Here is a 23,514-nt window from a genome sequence, read left to right on the forward strand (position 1 = left end):
GTTCCCATCACGAATCGACATGTTTTTTTAGTGAATGTTGAAGGGATCGAATCCCGTGGGGAAGCGATTGATCACCTGAACTTTTAATTTGTATTTCAAATTTACAGAAAATATAGAGAAATTTAAACATAGTTATCTAAGCATATTTTTTTACTATGAAGAACTTTAAAGGAAAAAAAATACCTTTGAAGACTACTCTTCAATCTTTTCCAATTCTTCCCTGTAATCACGATTTTTGCAACTCTGCTTGGATCTTGAACAAGATACTACCACAAGGTCTTTCCCTCATTCTCCAACAAGGAAAAGATTTGTGAGAACCTCTTTTAGAAGATAGGAAAAAGTTTTTGAACTTTTATAGAGAAACTCTTTCTCTACAATTTTTTTTAGAGTAATATATGATTGAGAGAGAATTGAGAGTGAGAGAAAAGAACTTTTCTTCAGTGTTTTTTGTATTTTTTTTGTTTCACCAAATGTAGAATACTTCATTCATAACATGTGAAGGAGTTAACTTCTCCCAACCCACTCACGTTAACTCCTCCGTAACAATGCATGTTACTAGTTATTAAATTAAATTAAATAATTATTAATTAAGTATTATATATTTAATTAACATTAAATTTAAATCATATTCAAGTGTATTTTCCTCTGATAAACTATAGTTTTAATATGAAACTCATTCACATTAAATTCAATTTATAGTTTTAATATGAATCGCATTCATATTAAAGTTCACATAAAATTTTAATATGAATCTCAATCATATGAAATTCAACCTATAGTTTTAATATTAATGTCATTCATACTATTTAATATTCGAATCTTATTCAAATACATTATTATTTCATATTATATATTTTAATTTTGAATCTCATTTAAAATTAACTCATTCAAATTCTTTCGAAACTAAATAATCACTACAAGAAAACCCATTTAATACCCTTTTAGGATAGCTTTTTATATATTAAAAAAAAAGTTTGTGTTAATTTGAGCAGCACTTGTGTTAATTTCCCCAAAATTTTTACTCTCCCAAAAAAAGCGTAACACATCTTCTTCGCAGTTAGTCTCCTTCTCGACTTTTTCTCTACATTCACAGTCTCCTTCGCTCTCTTGGAATTTTATCCACAATTGACCCATCGTCCGCACTCACAATCTTCTTCGTGCATAAAACAATCGCCATACCCATCCCTCTTTCGTCAGTTTCTGCACCATACCCATCCCTCTCGTCGAAAGTACCCAGAAATCCATCCCGACCACATCCTTCATGCAAAAACATGTTGCCTCTCTTGTGGATCTTCTCCTCTTTCATTTTGAGCAACGACGATCAACTAAATTTGATTGAAATCCAACAATGTTCAACCCTGCAACAGATCTGATTCACTAGTTTTTTTAAGCAACGACACCAACCGATCTCTTGGACCTAAGGTAATTTTTCCACCATCTGTACAGATTTCTCCCTCCCTCTGTAAAATCCACCATACTAAAGTGAGGTTATACTCGAACCTTAAATGACACCGTTTTAATTTCTTCTTTTTTTTTTTTTTAGTGTGAAATCCCATTTCAGAAGCTAAATTTTGAGTTAATATATGCTTAAATTGAAGTTTATATATCCTAAATTTAGTTTATATATCCCAAGTTTAATTTTAAGTTTTAGTTATTTTCACTATGTTAGAGATTTGCAAAATCGTGGCTTTATCTAGAGAGCAGAAATGTAAATAGATTTGGAGTTGAAAACAAACTCCCAGCCGTTTTGAAACACTCAATCAACATTGGGTAGAATTTGGTGCAGTTGAGCTCGGTTCTTTCGGTCTCGTAGCTTTATCGGGTAAGCAGCTGCTACTATATATCTATCCAAAAGTATTTAATTGGTAACTTAATGGATGATGAATAATTTAATTAAAGAGTTTAATTAATTATTCATTTACTGCTGAAACTTGAAGCTAAAGTGAGAATCAGTTTTTAGATTAATTTGAATTGTTTATATTAATTGAGAAAATTAATTATATATGATATAATTAATTAAATTTTAATTATATATGATATAATTACTATAATGTATTCAATACATTATAATATAAAATATATTTTTAAGAGAAATTAAATATTTGAATATGATTCAAATATTAATTATGCGAATTGGATTCCTATAATTAAATTTAATATAAATGGAATTTATATTAAATATCGTTGTTGAGATAATTAACTATAGGTTATATTGTATTAGATACAATATTAATTATAAGTTATATGTTATTTTTTATATAACATGTAGTTTAATATATATTATATGATGAAGTAGTTATCATATATATATATATATTAAGGTTTATTATTAAAATTAATTTTATTTTTTATTATTATTTTTCTAAAAAATCAGTTTTAAAGAGGGAGTTGTTCCTTTTTGTCTCCACAACGTGCAAGAATGGAGGAAGGGGCTTCAATCTTCTTCTTTCTGAAAGAAAAACACAGATAGTGTTGTGATCTCTTTCCTTCCTTCTCCTTCTCTCTACTAAGAAAATCCCTTCCCTATCAAAATCCAAAATAGTCAGAGCTCACTCCTCTTAGGTTCTCATTCCTGAGAATACCGCGATGGCCATTGTGGTGGTGTCCCTTTTGAAGTTGATTTAACGTAGATTGGATTCTTCAAAGGTGAGGGTTCTGAACCCAAATCCATTCTCTTCTGTTTGTTTTTCCAGCATGCTGTAATTATTTAATTAAATGCATATTTTTTGTTGTTTTACTGTAAAATTTTCATTCTGTGAAATTTGGAAAAATTGGGACGATCCGCTATCGCTTATGATCCCTTACAGAGTTCCTTCAATTGATATCAGAGTCAAGTTTATGGGCCAATTTTTTCCAAAATTTTTAGAATGTTTTTTACAGTGTTGTTGGGTATCTTATTTTGTTTATTCATATGATGAAACTTGTGTTGAAGTGTTTGCATTTAATGGATATTTTCGGGATTGGATGTCTTAGATTCACTTTTATTTACAAATTTGGTTTTGTAAAGGCCTATGTTTTTGGGACATAGTTCGCTATCGAGTTTGTATTGATAGTCCTTGAGTCATTCGTGATGGTTCATGCCCGGATTATGGAGAAAATGAGGGGAAAATGGTGAAGTTTTAAAGATGTTCGAAACTGTACAGTGGGCGAATGTACAGTAGCGTCGTGACGCTGTGCCCTAGTGTCACGACATTGTGATGTGACGAACAAAGGAAAACTTGACACTAGGGCACGACATTGCAATGTCCGAGATAGAGTTGTCACACGGTTCTACTCTGGTTTTGCTCTCATTCGCGTGTGGTTTATGATCTGCTGGTCCGATTCGATTCGCGGGTTCTCTGGTTTGAGCGATTTTGGGTTCATCTAGACCGATTCTTTAGTTTGAGCGGTTCAAGGCTTGGTTCACCTGTTTCAAATCAAATGATTTTTTTTATAATAGTTAGATTTAAATTTCTTTTTAGATGTCCAATCTCAGTCCGTTAATTACTTTTATATTATACATGTGATGTATGATTTATTTTATTATTATATGCCATATAGTATAAAATCTCACTATAGGTTATGCATTTATGCATTGAATTTCATGCATCATATTATAAATGTTATAATTTTAGATGCATGATTTAAATTTATAGCATGCTCATGCATCATATAATATAAGTGTTATAATATAAGCATGCATGCATTAATAGCATATCCATGCATCATTTATATTATAATTATTATAATATATGGTTTGATGAACGTATGAATGTATGCTATAGTATGTTTCATTACCTTATTATATAAATGATATATATGTTAGTAATGAAATGAAATTGCATGAAACACGTCACTACCTTAGATATTTTATAAATGTTATAATTTACTAAAGTATGTCAAAGTATGCAATGTATGGTTTTAATTTATTTCATTTGTTTATAATTGTTATAACAAAAAATCAATAATTCAGAGTTGCATGCAAACATTAGTTTAAAATCATTTTTAAAATTGTTTTAAAACATGATTCAAATAGACCTAAGATCATATTTCTAATGAGATTAGTAATTTAAGTTTAATATTTTAATCGGTTTAATAAGATTAAATTGATTCTTAATAAAAGATTAACTTTGTCACAAATGTATCTATAAGGGATCTTTTGTCTAAGATGAATTATGTCTAGGCTGGAGTATTTAAGTTGACGGATATGTAACACCCCTACCTAGAAACTTACTTGGAAAGGTGAATTAGATAGATTTATTACAAGCATGCAAGTTTGATTAAAGTTTGTTAAAGAGTTAATCAAAAATTTTTAACTATCCAAAGGCAAGTGTTGTTTTTGGGCAAATTAAACACACTTAGTTCAAATCAGTAGTCGTATTTTTCTAAGTTAATTAACCCTAGGTAAAATACTCGGTAGGAGAAAAATGGGGTATAAGATACTTCATTTTTCATTTTCATGTTTTTCCCTAAAAGTTCACCCAGTGAGATCTATACTCGACCTCGAGACAACTTGAGTGTCCCCCTACGATGACATTTGTATAAATCAATATCAAGGTGAATGAAGAGAGTGTTTATAGTAAGTGGGAGCGGGACGTGTGATAACATCTATAGTAAGTATGTACTTGCTCCGGACATCTTCCCAGTGATATTTATTACAGGTTAAATATCTGGGTCTTTGATTAGCATTTGCCACAGATTCTCTTAATTGATCTGGGTAGGGTTGTCCAAACGATTTCCCCAATTAGTTTGCTCCTCCAAAGCTTAATCCTGATTTTAGGTTCCCTTTCGTTTAAACAAACTTTTATTTTCTATTCTAGGAGTAAAATTTTTACTTTCTTCTTTGTTCCACTTATTCACCGATTACCTTCCAACCCTTGTTCTTCCACCAACATACTTCTTTCAACTCTCATTGCCGCGTCGACCAATTTTGAAAACCCTACTCATGCCGCATTTGCTATCACGGGCGTCCTGATCTCTTTCTTTAATCGGACTTCAAACCTCTTACAATTTTCTATCTCGTCCTCAATAATATTTAAAGCATACCTCGAAAGCTCGATGTACTTTAATTCATACCCTACTACAGTCATACTTCTTTGTACGAGCTGTAGAAATTCATCTCCCTTCGTATCACGAAATGATCGAAGGTAAAATTTTCCATAGAAACCTTGCGAAATTCTTCCGAGGTAGGTTCACCCTTTCCTCTCCTCCTGTTTTCTACCACTTTCCACCAATCTTCCACTGCTTTTGCAGTAAGAAGGTTGCAAAATTTACCTTCCTGTCTTCAGGGAACTGCATTACTTTAAAACATTTCTCTATTTGATTGATCCACACCTCAGCATTAGCAGGGTCCTTTGTTCCTTAAAAAATAGTAGCTCCTAATGACCTTAGACGTTCTATCCCATATTTCTTCTCAGGATTCAGTTGTATGGTTCCTAGACTATCATGTAGTCATTGAACGAACCTATTTAGTAATTGTTCTTCATCCTTAGCTTTTTCTTGGGAATGACTGGATTCACTTTTACTCTCTTCTCTTAACCTGCTAGTGATGGGTTGGTTTCGACGTTCCCCACTTCTTAGCATAGTTTTCTACAAATAGTCAAATATTAGTTGAGTAAAAAGCCAAACAGTCTCAAAGACTCACTACATATTAGTCACACAAGACTTCTATTATTTACTCACAAGATTGATTATGAAAAGATTCAGGCCTATTTACACTAACTACATTATTTACATTCTTCCTTAGTTTCTCAATTCCTTTTTCCTGATTATTTCTAGTCCCCAAGGGTTAATCTCTGAAAAACCGCTTCTTTAGTAGGCTTTTCGTCTTCCCTCTATGGACATTCTTCTTGAGTGTGTTCAGGTTGTTGGCAGAACAAGCATAATTTATGGGAATCTTCAACACAATCCCCACATGAAGATTTCTCGTCAAATTCTATTATTATTTTGCGCGGGATGTCAGTTTCGGTAATTCGAATAGAGCCAACTGACAGACTAGAACTTCCAGATGTATGGGTCCTCTTTGTCTCTATATAATATGTCATCTCCGACATAAATGTCTTAATTCTACTGCCTACAGGTGCAACTAATTGTATTTGGTTTTCCCTCAAAACCTGTTCCTGTCTTTTTCTATTTTTCTGCTGAAAGTACACACAATTTTTCCTAATATGGCCGTGTTTACCAGAACCAAAACATATACCGGTACCCATCAAGCATGGACCTTTATGATTTTTCCCATACTTCGGACATCCAGGTCCTTTATTGGATTTCAATAAATTTATTCCTCGGTTGATGATCTGGTGTCTCAAATCAATATCTAAGTAAGCATTATTTATCTCAATGTTTCCTCTACTTCCTCTAGAGTTAGTATTGCAGGTAGCATCACTTGTTCTAGATTTCGGCCACCACTAGGGTCTACTACTCGGATACATTTCCTACATTGAAAGTACTTTTAGGTTATTTACTACATTTTAGCTAACTCTTTCTATTCCCTTTAGGGTTTCCTGTAACCGTTCTTCCCAAGCTTGCTACGAGCTAGCCAAAACCTATACTAAGTTTTATTCTCATAGTCTTTCTAGAACCTTATGCTCTGATACCAATGTGTCACACCTGCTCTTGAGCCTTGTCTCCCAGACTCGAAAGAAGATGTGAAGATAACTGATACCACCCTTGTGATACCAACTGCCCAAGTTTTTACCAATTCATAAATAGGTAATAAGTAAGAACTTAATTAATTTTTATAAACAGTTACAAAAGTTTATACTATTATATAATATTAGCTTTATCAATTCTAATGACTTTCAAAGATAACCCAATCTGAGTCTCGCACTGTGAGAGAGTAGCAGTTCCAGACATTGGGTGGCTTTTCCCAGAACGTTATGTTTTCCGCTACCTGAGGGGAATAAAACATTGGAAAACGTGAGCTAGAAAGCCTAGTGAGTAGTATTCTTCACATGAAAGCAAGTTTTGTTTAAGGAACACATTTATGGGAAAACAATTTTCACACTAAGATAATCATCACATATAGTAATACAACCCTTTCAGTCTGGTAACTCGATATTCCTGACATGATCATGTATTTCCTCGTGTATTCCCATGAATTCCCGATATGAATGATGTGGAAACAATTCGAATACCCTTATAGCTCGCCGAATGTGAACATGTTGACATTATTCCGTTAGACGTGCTATAGGCACGCTAACAATTCCCTAGGGTACAATCTCAGTTTCCAATACAAGTTATAACAAGCAAAATAACATGAATTAAATCAACCAATCAAATCCAGAAAATGCACTTCCCGGCTTCCAATTTCCAATTTTCCAAACTTTACATATATATAATAACATATTATATATAAAATTTAACATAAAATAATAAAACCACTCACAGTCCTCTTGTTATCTTTCAGGAATTTTCCTAGCACAACTCCTGGCTCGGTTTCCTTGAATTTTACTTCTTTTCAAGAAATCTCAAATTAGTCAAAAAATTCCTCTAATTATTCCATTTTAATCCAAAAATAGCTTAAAATTAAAATAACCAGCTTACCCTCTTTAAAAATACCAAAATAGGCCTAACTTCCCAAAAACAACCTTTGGAGGTTATTTGGTGGCTGATGGGTGTTGAGGCTACCAGAGGGGCATTGTCGCATGCAACAGGTTGCTACTGAGCGTCAGGCATCGCACAAGGTGGGCAGGATTCAGGCGCTGGGCATTGCATTGAGTTGGGCGTGCGCTGAGCGATCATGCATACAAGGTTGGGCGGTGGGATGCAGGCAGGTGTGCGCTGGGGCTCTCAGTCGTGCAGTCGTGCGTGCTGGAGAGTGTCCACACTGCATTCAGCATTTGTGCGTGGTTGGTGTGGGGCATCTGTGCATTGGCGAGGACGCACGGGCAGGGCTGGGCGATGGGGCTGCTGGGCGCGCGCGCAAGCATGCATGACAGACGATGGGCATCTGTGTTGTGCTATGCGTCCTATAAAGCCTTCAGCCTTCCAACGTTGATTCCTCTTTCCTCACAACTCCAACTCAAACGGCAGCCCAGAATCCCTCCCTTCACTCCCCTCTGAACACCCTCACACTAAAATTACTCAAAAGGTACGAGTGAATTATGAGAACCAAGCCTCCCAAGCTGCCCTATTTATCGATGTCCAAACTTGCCTTCAGCTTGACACCTCCTCTTTCTTTGCATGTCCAAGTGTCCTTCCCTCATGCTGCCAACGCCTACCCTTAACACCTCTGCCCTAAAGTGTCTTCACCTCTCTTGGCCAACGCAAAGCCTCTTCCTTGCATGTCATCTCATGCTTCCACCTTGCCTTGGTTCAAGCCCAATTCACCCTTGATCAGCCACTTGTCCCGATGAGTTGCTAACTTATCCTTGCTCTCCAAGACACACCTTGTCAACACATGCTTCATCCTAATGGCCATATGCCTCTCATGAATGCCTGCTATGTCCTAACGCTTGGCTCTTTCTTGTGCTCATGCTACTTCAAGGCTATCGCATACTTCTTCCCTTTGCTGTACACTTTTTCCCACACATTGATTACCCTTGGCGCATAACCTCTTTGTCCATCGCATCTTCAATCATGCGCTCATCCTTTAGGCTGTCACATGCTCTTCAACGCAACAAAACCTAACCTCCTCGCCTAGGCCAGCCTTGTCACATGCATCCATGAAGCCTTCAATAACCTCACAATGATTTAGCCATCACATGCCTTCAATGCAAAGGCATTGCCTTGCCCACTTATGCAATCAACTAACCTCTAATTGCCTTGACCAACACCTTTCATTTGACATGTCCTTTATGCCCCCACCTAGAAAACTCTTGAATGTCATTGCTCGGCCACCCACACCATGTGTCCATCATGGACTTGCCAAGCACAACACTCATTGCTTGGTGTCTTGGCCACATGTTTCACACCAAGCATGGTGTCCTTAAGCATTCCACACTTAATAAGCTTGCCTAACCTTTAATGACAATTTCAACGCCTACACTTCAAATGGCAAGGCCATTGTTTTGCACTCTCTCATCTTAATGCATGGCATCAACACATACCTTCCATACTTAGCCAAAATTTTGTCACCTAAAACTTCACTTAACCACAACTTAAGTTTTAGCCTTTAAGGTCTAGTTTTCAACACTTAAGGCATTTTCCTTCTCTTTTATCCTTCTTCAAGCTTCCTTTCTAACCAAGTTCTAACCTAATTCACTTGGATGAAATTCAGGGTTTTATAGTTGGGAACATAATCATACAAGATGGATTTCACTCCTTCCCGACTTCAGGGTCATTAGATGAGTGTTCCCTTAAGTACTGGCCCGAGAGGGGTTTCTGTTTAATGGTTGGACAATAAACAAGTTTTTCATTAGAGGAGCACTAGTACTTAAGGATGTAAAAGTAACCTATTGGAAAAATGATAATTTGACCCAACTGGTGTTACGAAGACTCGTGAAGGACTAACTTGTTATTATTGGTCTAGATCCATGGACACAGAAACATATTTGTAGCGAGAAGAGTGCAGTTGTGAGTCTTTAGTGGAGTGTACCCACAATTAACAAATATTGATTAATTTGGTTAATTAATTTAGCCAATTAATCTCACATCGTTGGAGCTTCTGATCTACAGGTCCATTAGGTCCCTTTCCTAGCTTGTAAAGGGTATTGGGGTAATTTGTTATTAAATTGAATTTGAAATATTCTAATTCAGAATTGGGAATTATGTAATATATGTTGATACATTTTAATATAAAATTTAATTTTAGACTTTATTATTAATTTTGGATATGATTCAAAATTAATAAATGAGAGAAGGAAATATTTGAAAGTAGTTCAAATATTAATTTAATATGAATAAGATTCCTATTGAAAACTATAGGTTAAAAATAATGTGCATTGGATGCGCATTAAAACTATAGGTTAAATGAGAAATATAATTGAATATGATTCAAATGGGAAATTTAAATTAAATATATGATTTTTAATTGGATGATTAATTAATTGGATAATTAATAATTATTTTATTTTATTTAATTTTGAATTTAATTAAATTTATTAATTAGAACTATAGGTTAAAATTAATGCATATTAGATGTACATTAACACTATAAGTTATGTGAGAGGGAACCATTTAAATATGATTTAAATGGTTATTGGATTTTATTTATTTAATTAAAGTAAATAAATAGTTTTATTTAATTTTAATTAAATAAAATGTAATTCTCCATATAGAGGAGTTACTAGAGACGTGGGATCAATTTCACCCTCTCTCTATAAAAAAAAAAGGAGAATCCCACAATTCTCATCTTTTGCAGGTTTTTTATGTATAATTGGGTTTTTGGGAATTGCATGCTTAGGATTTCCGTCCCATCAATTGGTATCAGAACTAAATCGTATCATCAATTTTGCCATTTAATTTTTTTTTTTCGCATTGGTTTTGTGAGATTTATTGCATTATGAATGTTATGGTTTGCAATTAAATGTTTTTTTACAATATTTGGCCTTAGATTTACAATTTTGATATGATCAATGTAAAGCCCCTGTGTTTTTTGGGCATTATTGTTCTAAATCGTTACTTTGTAAGTTTTGGTCTAGAACTAGGGTTCGTATCAATGAAAATTGAGACCATTTTGGCCAAAAAAATCACAATTTTGTCGACGTTCTGCATCCCTGCACGATTATGCAGAGAATTCGGGTTAGCAAAGCGAGTCCATTTCGACTACAGTTCAGTTGATGGTCCGGTTCAGTTGGGTTAGCTTGGTTCACAGGTTGGTGATCCGGTTTAGGCTGGTTCAGGTTGGTCTGGTCCAGTTCTAGAGTGGCAGAAGAAATTTTGGGATAAAATTAGCTAACTTAATATAATTTATTCCTTTATTTTATCCCATGTGCCAAAAATTGCAAGTTCATTTATTATTTAAATGCTTTAATAAATCTCACTTTAGGTTAAGCATGTTCATGCATTTTTTGTATATTATAAGTGTAATTAGTATAATTTATTGCTTTATTTTATCCCACTTTATTCATATACTATAGACTGTTTTGGCTATTTACTTAACTTGATCTATTTTTATGTCTCTACATAAAGTTTAAGTACTCATGCAATAGTCACGGATCTTAGTTTATTGGATTTAGTCTTTATAAGTACAATTTACAGATTCAATAACAATTTTATTGAAGAAATGTTAAATAACATCTTTATAGATAATGAAAATGTGTTTAACTTTACAAACTGCGAGTTTTAGGACATACAACCCAACAAACTTAAGTACCTTAGCCTAGACAGAACCCACCTTAGACAAAAGGTCCCTTATAGATACATTTGTTACATATTTAATCTTTTATTAACAATCAATTTAATACTATTAAACCGTTTAAAAGATTAAACTAAGCTTTCTAATCTCATTAGAAATGTGATCTTAGGTCTATTTCAATCATGTTTTAAAACAATTTTAAAAATGATTATAGCCTAAAGTTTACATGTAACTCTTAATTATCGATTTTAATTTTAATTTCATTTAATTATAACGATTAAAAATAAACGAAATAATTAAAACATTTATTGCATGCTTGACATACTTCAGTTAATCATAACATTTATAAATTAACCTAAGGTAATGTCATGGTTCATGCAATCTCCATTAATTACTAATATATATATATAACAATTATATAACTAGGTAATGAATCATACTATAGCATACTTTCCATATATTTATTCAACCATATATTATAATAATTATAATATAAATGATGCATGGATATGCTATAAATGCATGCATACATATACTATAACATTTATATTATACAATGCATGAGCATGCTACATATTGTAAATTATGCATATACATATATTATAATACTTATAATGTAAAATGATGTCTGAATATAAATGGATAACCTATGGTGGGTTTTAAAACTATATGAGATACAATATGACATATAATAAAAATATATATCAAATGTATATTTAAAACTATCAGTTAATGGATCAGAATAGGACACCTAAAAGGAACTTAAAGGCTCATTATTACAAGAATAAGAGCCATCTGGTTCAAAACAAGTGAACCAGGCCTTGAACCCCTCGAACCGAAACGCCCACCATGGAAGTCTCTGTAGTGATCGTGTAGTAAAGTTGTTGTATAAGCAATAGAAACTTGTTTGCATTAATCTTTGACGACTTGTGAGTAATAAAATTGGAATATCGGGGGTGTTTGTTTATTTGAGAAGATTATATACTGGGTTGCTCTATTGATACGAGAGTTTTATTTGGAAAAAGTAAGATGTTAATGTTTGATATGGTTTGAGGTTTAATCGGTAATGATATTCAAAATGTCGGTTCTTAATCTTTAATGAGTTTAGTAGCTGGGGCTTATGCTAAGTTTTGCAAGTTTTTTTGTGCATTTTTTATGAGTTTAGTTGGTGTTCATGTTTTGTTAGGTAACATTAATTGTTATGTAAGTGAAGTCTTGATGAATTTAATTGTTTGTATTAATTTGGTGAGTTGAATTGTACTTATGTTTATAAGATTTGAAGTTTAACAAAGTTTTGTGGCTATATTTATAAGTTCTATGAATTTGTTAAATTTTGATAGGTTAATTGTTGTTTACTTTCATTTTCATTTTCCTTACATTATTCCATTTCTTCTTATGGAGAGTTCAAAGAATGTTGGTCAATTTCTTTTTTGTTTGTTGCAGTAACAAAGTTTTATGTAATTGCATCTACTACCATAGTTTAGTCTAGGAGTAGTTTTTTCAATTTTCCCTTTTACTTATTGAGTTATTTTCAAACAACCTTTTAATTGTTCTAGTCTCAAGGTATAATCATGCCTTAAGTTTTAAATCATGATAGGATCTTCCAACATTACAAATTCTTAAATGAACAATTTTAGTAATCTCTGATAGACTTTAAAGACATGTTAAACACATACTTTGTCCAGAAACTTGATGAGTTTTGGTGATATGTAGTTTCAACATACCAAAAGCACATCCAAACGTAGCTTATATCTTGAGAGCTTGTAGAAAACAAATATACTAAAGACATGAATACTGGGCAAAAGAATACTTGCAATATGGAATTGAATAGCCTTCACTTTGCTAAAGTATCCTAACAACAATTGACATAGAGCATACTCTCTGTGAAAATTGATTCTCTCTTTTCTCAAATAGTGCTTGTTGACTAAGTCATTGAGGGTTGAATTGATCATCTAATTAAGATTACTAACACCTTGAAAATGTTCAACAAAGAATGGGTGCATCTAAATCGGTATGAAAGTAACTACCTATTAGTTTTTAAGTTAACCTGACGTATATTAAACATAATTGACTTTGTTTAATAGTGCTACTAATGAGTATATGGAAGAAGCATGTAACTTTCTACAAGAAGTGAAGAAAAGAAAATCAAATGCCAATAAAGTCTTATGTCTGTGTAAAGAATATAGAAATATGAGACATTGTGATCTCCGAATCATATATGAGCACTTCGACATTAAGGGAATGGACCCTACATATAATATTTAGTATCATAATGAAGAAGTATGTGAGGTGAACGAAGTCGGGGATGAAGTTGATGATTCTTTTATGTTTGAAACAACCAACTTCTATAAGAACACATATATGGGAGAAGAGGACAACATTGATCATTTTACATCAAGGACGAAAGATAATTTTTCTCAAAAGATCGCAGAGGTAACTATTCCACTGTACGAAATTGTACAAAATATACAAAGATGTCAACAGTTGTAACACTGTATAGATTAAAAACTTTTAATGGTTGGTCAGATGCAAGTTTCACTAGCCTTTTTGGAGCTCTTGTATGACATGCTCTCAGTAGATAATGTCATTCCAAGATCTATTTACGAAATTAGAAAATTATTCAAGGAATTTGATTAGGCTACCAAAAAATTCATGCATGTGTTAAGGATTGTTGCCCATTTAGAAATGAGAATGAACAGTTATATAGTCGTCCTCATTGTGCGACTTCAAGATGGAAGATTGATGAACAACAAATCAAATCAAACAAGGTGTACCTACAAAGGTTTTAAGATATTTTCCTAATATTCCATGACTTAAAAGAATGTTCAAAATAAATAAAGTGAGTGAAAGTTTACGTTGGCATTCTAACCATAAAAGCACATATGGAAAAGTTCGACATCTAGTTAACTCTGTTACATGGGAAACAATGATCAAAAGGGGCTTAAGTTTTAGATTTCTGTAATCTTAGGTTAGACCTTGCTACAGATGGATGTAATCCATCCTCCAATTTGAGTAATCGATATAGTTGTTGGCCGGTCATGCTCGTTACATACAACTTCCCTCTTTGCTTATGTATGAAAAAGAAAACATAATGTTGACATTGTTGATTCTTGGCTCTAGACAACCAGGAAATGGTATTGATGTCTATCTACAATCACTTGTGGAAAATTTACAACAACCATAGAAAGGAGTACAAGTCTATGATATTATAATTAACACACATTTCAATTTAAGATATAAATGATTTTCTAGCAAATGGGAATCTCGCTAAATGCACCACAAAGTTAAACATACATGTCCAATTTGTGGGGACAATACTCATTCTTATTGGTTAAAACATAGTAAAATGTTTGCATATATAAGCCATAGATGATTTTTATCAAGGCCACACCCATATTGGAGAAAAAAAACATGGTTTGATAGAAAAATAGAAGAAGAGTTACCTCCCAAAATTGTAACAAGTAGTGCAATTTATGCCCAACTTGAAAATTTTGAAAATTGTTGGGGAAAAGGTGAACAGAGAAAGAGCAAGAGTAGTAAAGAATCCTCAAATTATAGGTGGAAGAAATGATCAATTTTCTTTGATCTATCATATTGGAAGGTTAACAAACTCTATGTTTATGGTGTATTTTATTAAGTTTCAAATTATTGAGCTTTAAACTAGACCACTAACAATTTGAAACTTTGGTTGTGTAGGAATTACCAACACGCCACAATTTAGATGTTACAATTAACATAAATTCGCTTATAATTCTTCTAACAATTACAAAGTGGGTCATGAAACAACCATTTTATCTATATACTACAGACCCTTTAGATTATTACTTGAACATGATTCACCTGTGTGTCTACCACATACTGTTCAAGTTACATAAAATGACCTTGGATCTTAATTTATGGATTGACACAATTCTAATGGTCAAATAAAACAACTCTTTATTTTATTAAATAAATGGATCTTATTTATACATTACAAAACACGAGATTTAAGACACAATCACCAACACAATTAACATATATTCCCTTGTAATTTGAATAATTCAAATTCTTCCAAATCAAATTAATCTTTGTTCTACCCTCAATGACCTAGCAGGGAGACCTAATGGACTTACCGATTAGAAGGCCCAATGGTTTGAGATTAATTAATTAAATTATTAATGAAATAAATCAATATTCATTAACCGTACCCATAACTACACTTTTTGTACTGTAGATATATTTATGTGTCTATGGATATAATCATTTCCTGTAAATCGACTCTTCAAAAAAATTTCTTGTAATTATAGTTGGGTCAAATTACCTTTGTACCCCTGTAATTACCTCCTACTCCTTAAGTAGAAGTACCACTGATCCTTCTAATGAATAATCAGTTTATAGTCCAACCATACACTAAATCCCTCTCGGGCCAATGAGAGGGTGAGATCTCATTGTTCAGGATCCGAAATCAGCACTTGAGGGAGCAATTCATCTACTTACCCTAAAAAGGGGAATGAGTGAACTTCATCTTGTGTAGCTATGTTCCTAGCTCTCTACTCAGACAAATCCCAAAATGGTAGGCATATTGAGCCGTCGACTCGATCCACTCTCACTTATATAAATCAAAGGATTGCCCTCATAGATAGAAGTTTATAACTCATTCGAGATTGGGATCGAGTTATAAATGATCTGTTGGGAATGTCTTGAATCTCACAGTTTGTAAACTTCAAACATATTCTATTCACAATAAAGATATTATTGAGATTTCTTTTAATAAAGATGTTATTGAATTGTATTCATTACTTAAGTTAATAAACTAACCCATGGATATAACATGAATACTTAAACTTTATGTAGAGACATAAAAGAGGATCAAGTTTTAGTATATAGCAAAAAAGGTCTATAAGTATATGGATAAGGTTGGGTACCTTATCCTAGAGATACTATAGATGCAACCCGCTTTGTATATTGATACAAACAATGTGATTTCAAAATTGTTCATGTAGAAACATGTGAGTGGGGGCATCCTATACAATAGATGGTTTACATAAGACCAGACCACAAAACAGTCACTTTTTCTTTATAAAAACTGTTTACTATTAAAACTGACTATATCAAGTCGATGACCTAAGGTAACTCGATCTCAATCTTTAGCTAACTATGAACTCCTATTTATTTTAGATTATCCTTTAATCTTCATAGGTGAGAGTGGTTCAACATCACCACTTAATAGGCCTTCCATTTTAGGGGTAAGACCGGATAGATAGTCGGGGATATAGTTTTACAAGACGAAATTCTCTCTTACCCGTTTTAGGGTTAACAAATAGGTTGTTCCCTTAAGTACTGACTCTTGGTCTTGAACAAAGAGGCCCCACCCTCTCCTGACCGAGAGGAATTCGGTTTATTGGTAGGACCATAACCCAATTGTTCATTAGAGGATCAGTGGAGACTTAATGAGTAAGATGTATTACAGGGATAAAACGATAATTTGACCTAACTATAAATATGAACGACCTAAGAAGGTTGACTTATTGATTATGGTTAAATCAAGTGGATAGAAATATATCTACAGTGAGGAGAGTGCAACTATTGAGCTATACTGGTATGTCTCAGTAGTTAACGAATATCGATTAATTCAGTTTAAAGTGTTTAGCCAATTAATCTCAATCGTTGGAGCTCATGATCTGTAGATTCATCAGGTACCTCTACTAGCTCGTAAAAGGATTAAACCTTGGAATAATGTGTTGGGAGAATTTGAAATGTTAAAACTGGGTTTAGTGTAATGACCCGACACCCTAGGACTTAAGTTAGGCCGTTACTAAATACATGCATGCATAGAGCTTAAAACGAAACTCTGTTATGGTGAAATAAATGCTAATTAAATAAGGTAAGTTCAAAAGACTTTCATTAAATTCAAACATTAAAAACAACAGTAGGGTACCCATAAATCATAAATGATAATAAATAAGTCTGAAAACGATCTTAATAGTAAGTATTAAACATTAAAACTAAAAGAAGAAAAACATGAAAAGAAATCTTAATCTCATGAGCGGAAGCATAAAACTAGTCTCAGTGGTTCGATCATGAATTCCGCTTGTCGTCGCTGGTGCATCTCTACCTTTACCTGAAACAACAACATGAGAAAGAATGAATATAAAATACTCAGTAAGTAACCCCACTACTATGGTCAGATTAGGCATCTATGTCCTCTAGATGCCTACCTCTGGTGGAACATATAAACTGTCCTAGTCCTCATGGGATACATACATACATGAAAAACTGAGTTCTATACTACTATAGCTAAATATGCCCACTACCTCTGGTGAATTCCGAAGGAAACACAATAACTGGTGAATCCCGAAGGAAACACAAATTGGTGAATCTCGAAGGAGACACAATAACTGGTGAATTGATGCTTGTATTTATGAAGTGGAAATATGGATGTTATGCGTTGATGGAATTGTGTTGTGCACTCAAGTTTCCCCAGCGAAATCCAAGTGTAAATTCCTCTGAATTTCCTGGTAAGTCCAGGGTCGAACACAGGGACTTGTGAAAACAGATTGCGTTGGTAATTTATGTAAAGACTTTGCGGTAACTGGATAAATAAATAAAGAGTTGGGTTTGTTGTTTGCGTTGATGAAAAAGAAATAAACAAATGCAGCGGAGTTGAGAAAAGACAGTTGCGTTGATAGATGCAATGAGCATGCGATGAACGAGTTGAGAAGATCTTTAGCTAGCGTTACTTGGGAATGCGTCAGACTATGCGATCATGTTACAACCATGCACAGCAAGTCATTTTCCAATGTAAATGCGATGCTCCTAAATCTAGGACGTATGTGTTGAATGCAAAATGTCCATAGAGCTCATCCCTAAGTCTCTACTCTTGTCCTATGCGATGATGCAAAATGCATGAAAACAAGGTGACCGCATACAATCATATCCTATCTCTAGGATGCATGCGATGCATTGATAACAAATAGTGCTCATTCCTAAGCGCCTATCTCTCGTATTATGTGTTCTAATCTGACTCTCATGAGCCTAGATTCTGACCTGACCTTCCCAAGCCTAGATCCTATCATTCGATTATCCTTAATAGACGAATGAAGCATACATAAACAAGATAATCGCAAAGAATGAAGATTCCTTAGTTGTGCTAGCTAAATGCTTCTCCCATTCAACTGATTTAACTACTCATGCGTGAATAACAGAGAGTGAACAAATATAGAGAAAGAAATTCCATTTTCATAAATGAGTTGAGTACAAAATGATAATGGAAGTTAAAGGTAGAGAGCCGGTAGTGATTCCTTGTTGACCGAGGCTTTTTACACTGAAATCTCTATTTTGATCTAAAGATGTTCCCGCTTCCGCAGGCGTCGGCACTCTCTCTGTCCTTGGAGCTTCCGGCGCTCTTCCAAGCTTATCAGAACGATCTACCAGTACAACTTTCTCCCTTGCGTCTGCCATAAAATGAAAAAAAAAAATACTAAGAACAAAGACATGTGAACTGATCAACTTGTTAACCCCTTCTCTGAAGAATGCCCTTGGTATTTATAGAGCATCCATGGTGAAATGCGGTTTCTCTCTCTTGGTTGTATAGATGGGATAGCTTTAATTCTTGATTGATGTGCCGAATAATTATCACCACTAAAGCTAAATGTACTTTGTGACTGTTATCGGCTGTCAACTTAATTTGGATTCGGCTGTCATCAGCTTTCTGTCCCATCGCTCTTAATTATCCTTTCACCCGGATGCACCCACCATGTTCCGTTGACCAAGTTGCGGCGATTCTTCTTGGGCCAATGTTTGCGAGCACGATCAACGCAAAGACTTGCGGTGAAGTTGCGCTTGACCAATGAATTCTTATGATCGCAATCTTTACATTATGTTAACACATATTCTGCACAAAAATAAAAAAAATCAATTGTTCTAATGCGTTGGATGCATGCGACCAAAATATTACAAAATTGATGCATAATGGATGCAAAGTAACATATTTCATCAACGCAATCCAACATTGTTTAAGAATTTAGCACTATGATAACGTGCATTTCTGCCGGTTATCATGAATCCCGAAGGAAACAAAAACTGGTGAATCCCAAAGGAAACACAAACTGGTGAATCTCGAAGGAAACACAATAACTGGTGAATCCCGTAGGAAACACAAACTGGTGAATCCCGAAGGAAACACAATAACTGGTAAATCCCGAAGGAAACACAAACTGGTGAATTCTGAAGGAGACATAATAACTGGTGAATCCCAAAGGAAATACAAACTTGTGAATACCGAAGGAAACGCAAACTGTTGAATCCCGAAGGAAACACAATAACTGGTGAATCCAGAAAGAGACATAATAACTGGTGAATCCCGAAGGAAACATGAACTGGTGAATTCTGAAGGAAACACGAACTGATGAATCCCAAAGGAAACACAAGCTGGTGAATCTTGAAGGAGACACAATAACTGGTGAATCCCGAAGGAAACACAAACTAGTGAATTTCGAAGGAAACACAAACTAGTGAATCCCGAAGGAAACACAATAACTGGTGAATTTCGAAGGAAACACAAACTGGTGAATCCCGAAGGAAACACAATAACTGGTGAATTTCGAAGGAAACACAAACTTAGTGGGCATTCTAACTAATCAGTAAAATCACTATCAGAGGCTCGACACCATAATTATCACAATATGGTTCTATTACATACATATATGCCTCAACATCATGGCTCTACAACATACACACATGCCTGAATATCCACAGATCACATATAACCTCATGAAATCAAATACCATCTCATGCTAGCATTCAAGTATGTATGTGCACAAATATATCTTTCAGATCCTCAAGCAAGAACATACATCGGTTATACTAAACTATCAAATCATCATGCTGTCATTCTACCATAACATTCATCCATCATACTAGCATACATCCAGTGTCTGGCCCATGGGCAGTTCCAGTAGTAAGATTACTTACCTCGAAGTAATGATCTCCAACCAAATAAGTCCTAAATTGAGTCTCCCAAACGAAACTTGATCAACAGAAACTCGTAGGATTTCGACTCCAAAATCTCCTCTTAGCATATTTTAAAACTCAATGGATGACGACTTAGAACCTTCAAAATACAAACTACTTTCCAAACGAACTCGAATCCGCTGGACAGCACATTGCGCACTCTGAAGTACTCCAATCTTGGATCTAAATTCCAAATATAATCGACATCAACCAAAAAGAAAACCAAAATTTAATGGGCAACCGAGAACCTTCTAAACACAACCGCTCTTACCCAAAACTTACTGATCTTTACCAATTTTCTGCAAAATGAAAAATGGTCTCTAGCTTGATGGTCAATGCCTCAAAACTTCCAAATCTTGAATCTAAGTTTCACACCAAAGAGAGGTTACTAATTTAATCCAAAATCAAATGAGTGAATTTCACCTCCCAAATTATAAGGAAAAATAAGTCTTACCCAAGATTTTTCTCAAGATTTCGGCAAAGATGTGGCATTGGTGCTGATGGCGCGTCGGCTCATGGCTACCATAGATAGGCAGCGGGTATTGCTGTCGGACGATATAAATTGTTTAGGTCAGCGGCTGGTAGTGAGGGTCTTGCATGAGGAGGGTTTGCGAGAGTGAGAGAGAAGGGGAATTTGTAGTTTTACAGATTTTATTCAGCAGCGATTACGAACAAACTAACACTTCAAACAACGATTCAACCATTCAAAATTAAATTCTATGTCTCGAACAGATTGACCAAATTTGACCACGATCCAATGGTTCAAACTCTGAAAATCGACAATTTTGTGGAAACTGTCGCTGAAAAATCGAATTGCTTTCTCCCAATTCTTGGCCTCTTTTCACTCTCATTTAATTTCGAAAAAAAAAAACTCAATTCTTTTATTTTTTTCAAATTTTGAAAAGATAAATAAAATATTTTATCACAGTATCTTCAAAATCTCCAAAGATTCTATTAAATTTATAAATCAATTAACTTTCCAAATCATCTTAATTTAGGCTTCAAAAACCAAAAATAAAGGGCATAAGATCCATTGATACAAATTACATCCTTCCAAAACCACATGATATTAATTATCTCTTTTAATTTATTTTTTTTAAGTTGGCCCTAAAATCCAAAATCAAAGGGAAGCAAAATTCAATATTTTCAAGATAATGAGTTCGAATATCTAATCAATTAAATTCAATTTAACCAATAAAAGTTTTTAAATTATTTCAATTTAATCCCAATTTTTCAAATGAAAGAGAAATTTAAACTCAATAATTTTAGATAATTAACTTAAATTTTCCTGAAATTGGGATGTTACATTTAGGGTTTGGATTATTATATTTAATATAATTGATGTTTAATTATAGAATTAAATATTACGATTTTAGAGAGTTGACAATATTTAAATATGATTTAAATATTTAATGAGGTGTTATATCAATTTAATATTTGATATTAAATTAAATTAATTAAATTAGTTTAATTAATTTTCCAATTTAGTAATTATTAGATTTTTAATTTATGAACTTCACAACTATAAAATTGGATCAATTGACTTTTAGATTTATGAAATTCATATTTAAATTAAATTGATTTTGAAAATCATTTTTTTAGACAAGTTTTATATTTTTCAATTAATTATTGGAAAAAATGAAAAATATTGAAAGTGGGATCATCCCACTTATTCTACTATCAATAACACCACAAGCCACTAAGATTAAATGGAATATGAAATAGCCACTTCATGTTTAATTTCAGTTGCATGATCTTCTTCTATGTGTTGAAGTTTTAGATCAGATTGAGGAGTCATGCAATCTAAAAATTAGAGAAAAGAAAAATTAGTTTTTCCTCTCAACCTCAACTCTCAAAGCCACTTCAAATTCCCTTCAATTTGAAGACCATACTCTAATCTAAGGCTTGAGATTAGTAGAGAAGATACTTACAATGGTCTACTACAGAGATTGAAGAAGAAACTCGAGGTAAATCCAATCAATTTGGGAGAATCATTAAAAGTATTCACTTGAAACCCTAATATACTAAAACTATGAACATGCATGCTAATTAACTAAAATTGATGTAGTTAGAGTGCTTAGATCCTTAATTGCTTTCGTTTGTTGAATGTCAACTTTATCATGATCATTATATGAAATATTACTCTCTTCAGTCAAACATTGTTACAAAGAGTGATTAAATATTTCGCGGTCCGATCTTATACAAACACTTTGTTTAGGATACTTCCACTCACATGCCTTTATATGAACGATCTGGATCACATCGTTTGTAATATTTAAAACTCTTGTAACATTTAAAAAGTGGGTCGTATCCAATGTGTCATCAGGATAAAACACTCGATCTTATCCATATACTACAACTCATTTAGGTTATTACTTGTGTTTGGATTTATACTCTAAAGCCTCGTAGTTAATATATTATTTGAAATAATGGCTGATTATGTTATGTATGCAATTATCCATTAAAGAAAGATCCAAGGTGGATCATGTTCATGTAATAACATAAATAGTCTGTAATATATGGATAAGGTTGTGTGCATTATCTTGGTGACACTATAGATACAACCCACTTTGTAATTGTTACAAGAGTTGTAAAGTTTTACAAACGATTTGATCCTAATTATTCATGTGGAGACATGTCAGTGGAGGTATTGTATACAAAGAATTTGTATAAGACTGGACCGCGAAATGATTGATTTCTCTTTATAACACCGTTGATTGAAAAGATTAGCATTTTATAGGACGATCATATATGACTCAACCTCAAGCTTGAGTGAGTTATGTGTTGATGCTCTAAATCTCATGGTTTTATAGTTTGTAATTGTATTGTACGAACAGTTTATTTATCTAATAAAATAAGAGCTATTTTATTTAACATTTAGTTACATTAACCCACAAAAATCAATAAACTAAGATCCAAGGTTATCTTCTAACTTAAATATGTATGTAGAGACATATAAGTGGATCATGTTTAAGTTATAAGCTAAACGGTCTGTAGTAGATGGATAAGATTGGGTACCTTATCCTGGTGACATTACGAATAAGACCCGCTTTGTAGTTGTTACAATTGTTGTAAATGTTAGATTAAGGAAGCAAGTAACGGAAGCAAAATAGGATCATACGCATTATAATTCATTATTTTTGGCTCCAAAAACAGCATGCTCATAAACTAAAAAGTGGTTTTCAACACTAACCTTTGAAGATACCCATGAATCACTTTCCAGCTGCAATTCTCCCTTCCTATGGATGTGAACCACCACAAGGTCTTCCCTATTATCCTCTTGGTGCTTTAGATTGAGTTGTGGG

At 33.6% G+C, this 23,514-nt stretch overlaps 1 long non-coding RNA gene across 1 annotated transcript; it reads left to right on the forward strand.

Annotated features, from left to right (window-relative positions):
• Nucleotides 1-1,109: 1,109 nt before the first annotated feature.
• Nucleotides 1,110-2,847, forward strand: LOC150038031 (uncharacterized). Its single transcript, XR_016527913.1, has 3 exons — nt 1,110-1,422; nt 1,670-1,822; nt 2,375-2,847. It is a non-coding gene; the product is annotated as an uncharacterized LOC150038031 (long non-coding RNA).
• Nucleotides 2,848-23,514: the final 20,667 nt, after the last annotated feature.

Source organism: Benincasa hispida, chromosome 2 (assembly GCF_027475165.1).
Source record: "Benincasa hispida cultivar pf3 chromosome 2, pf3_genome.v1.1, whole genome shotgun sequence".
In the NCBI taxonomy this organism is placed as follows: domain Eukaryota; kingdom Viridiplantae; phylum Streptophyta; class Magnoliopsida; order Cucurbitales; family Cucurbitaceae; genus Benincasa; species Benincasa hispida.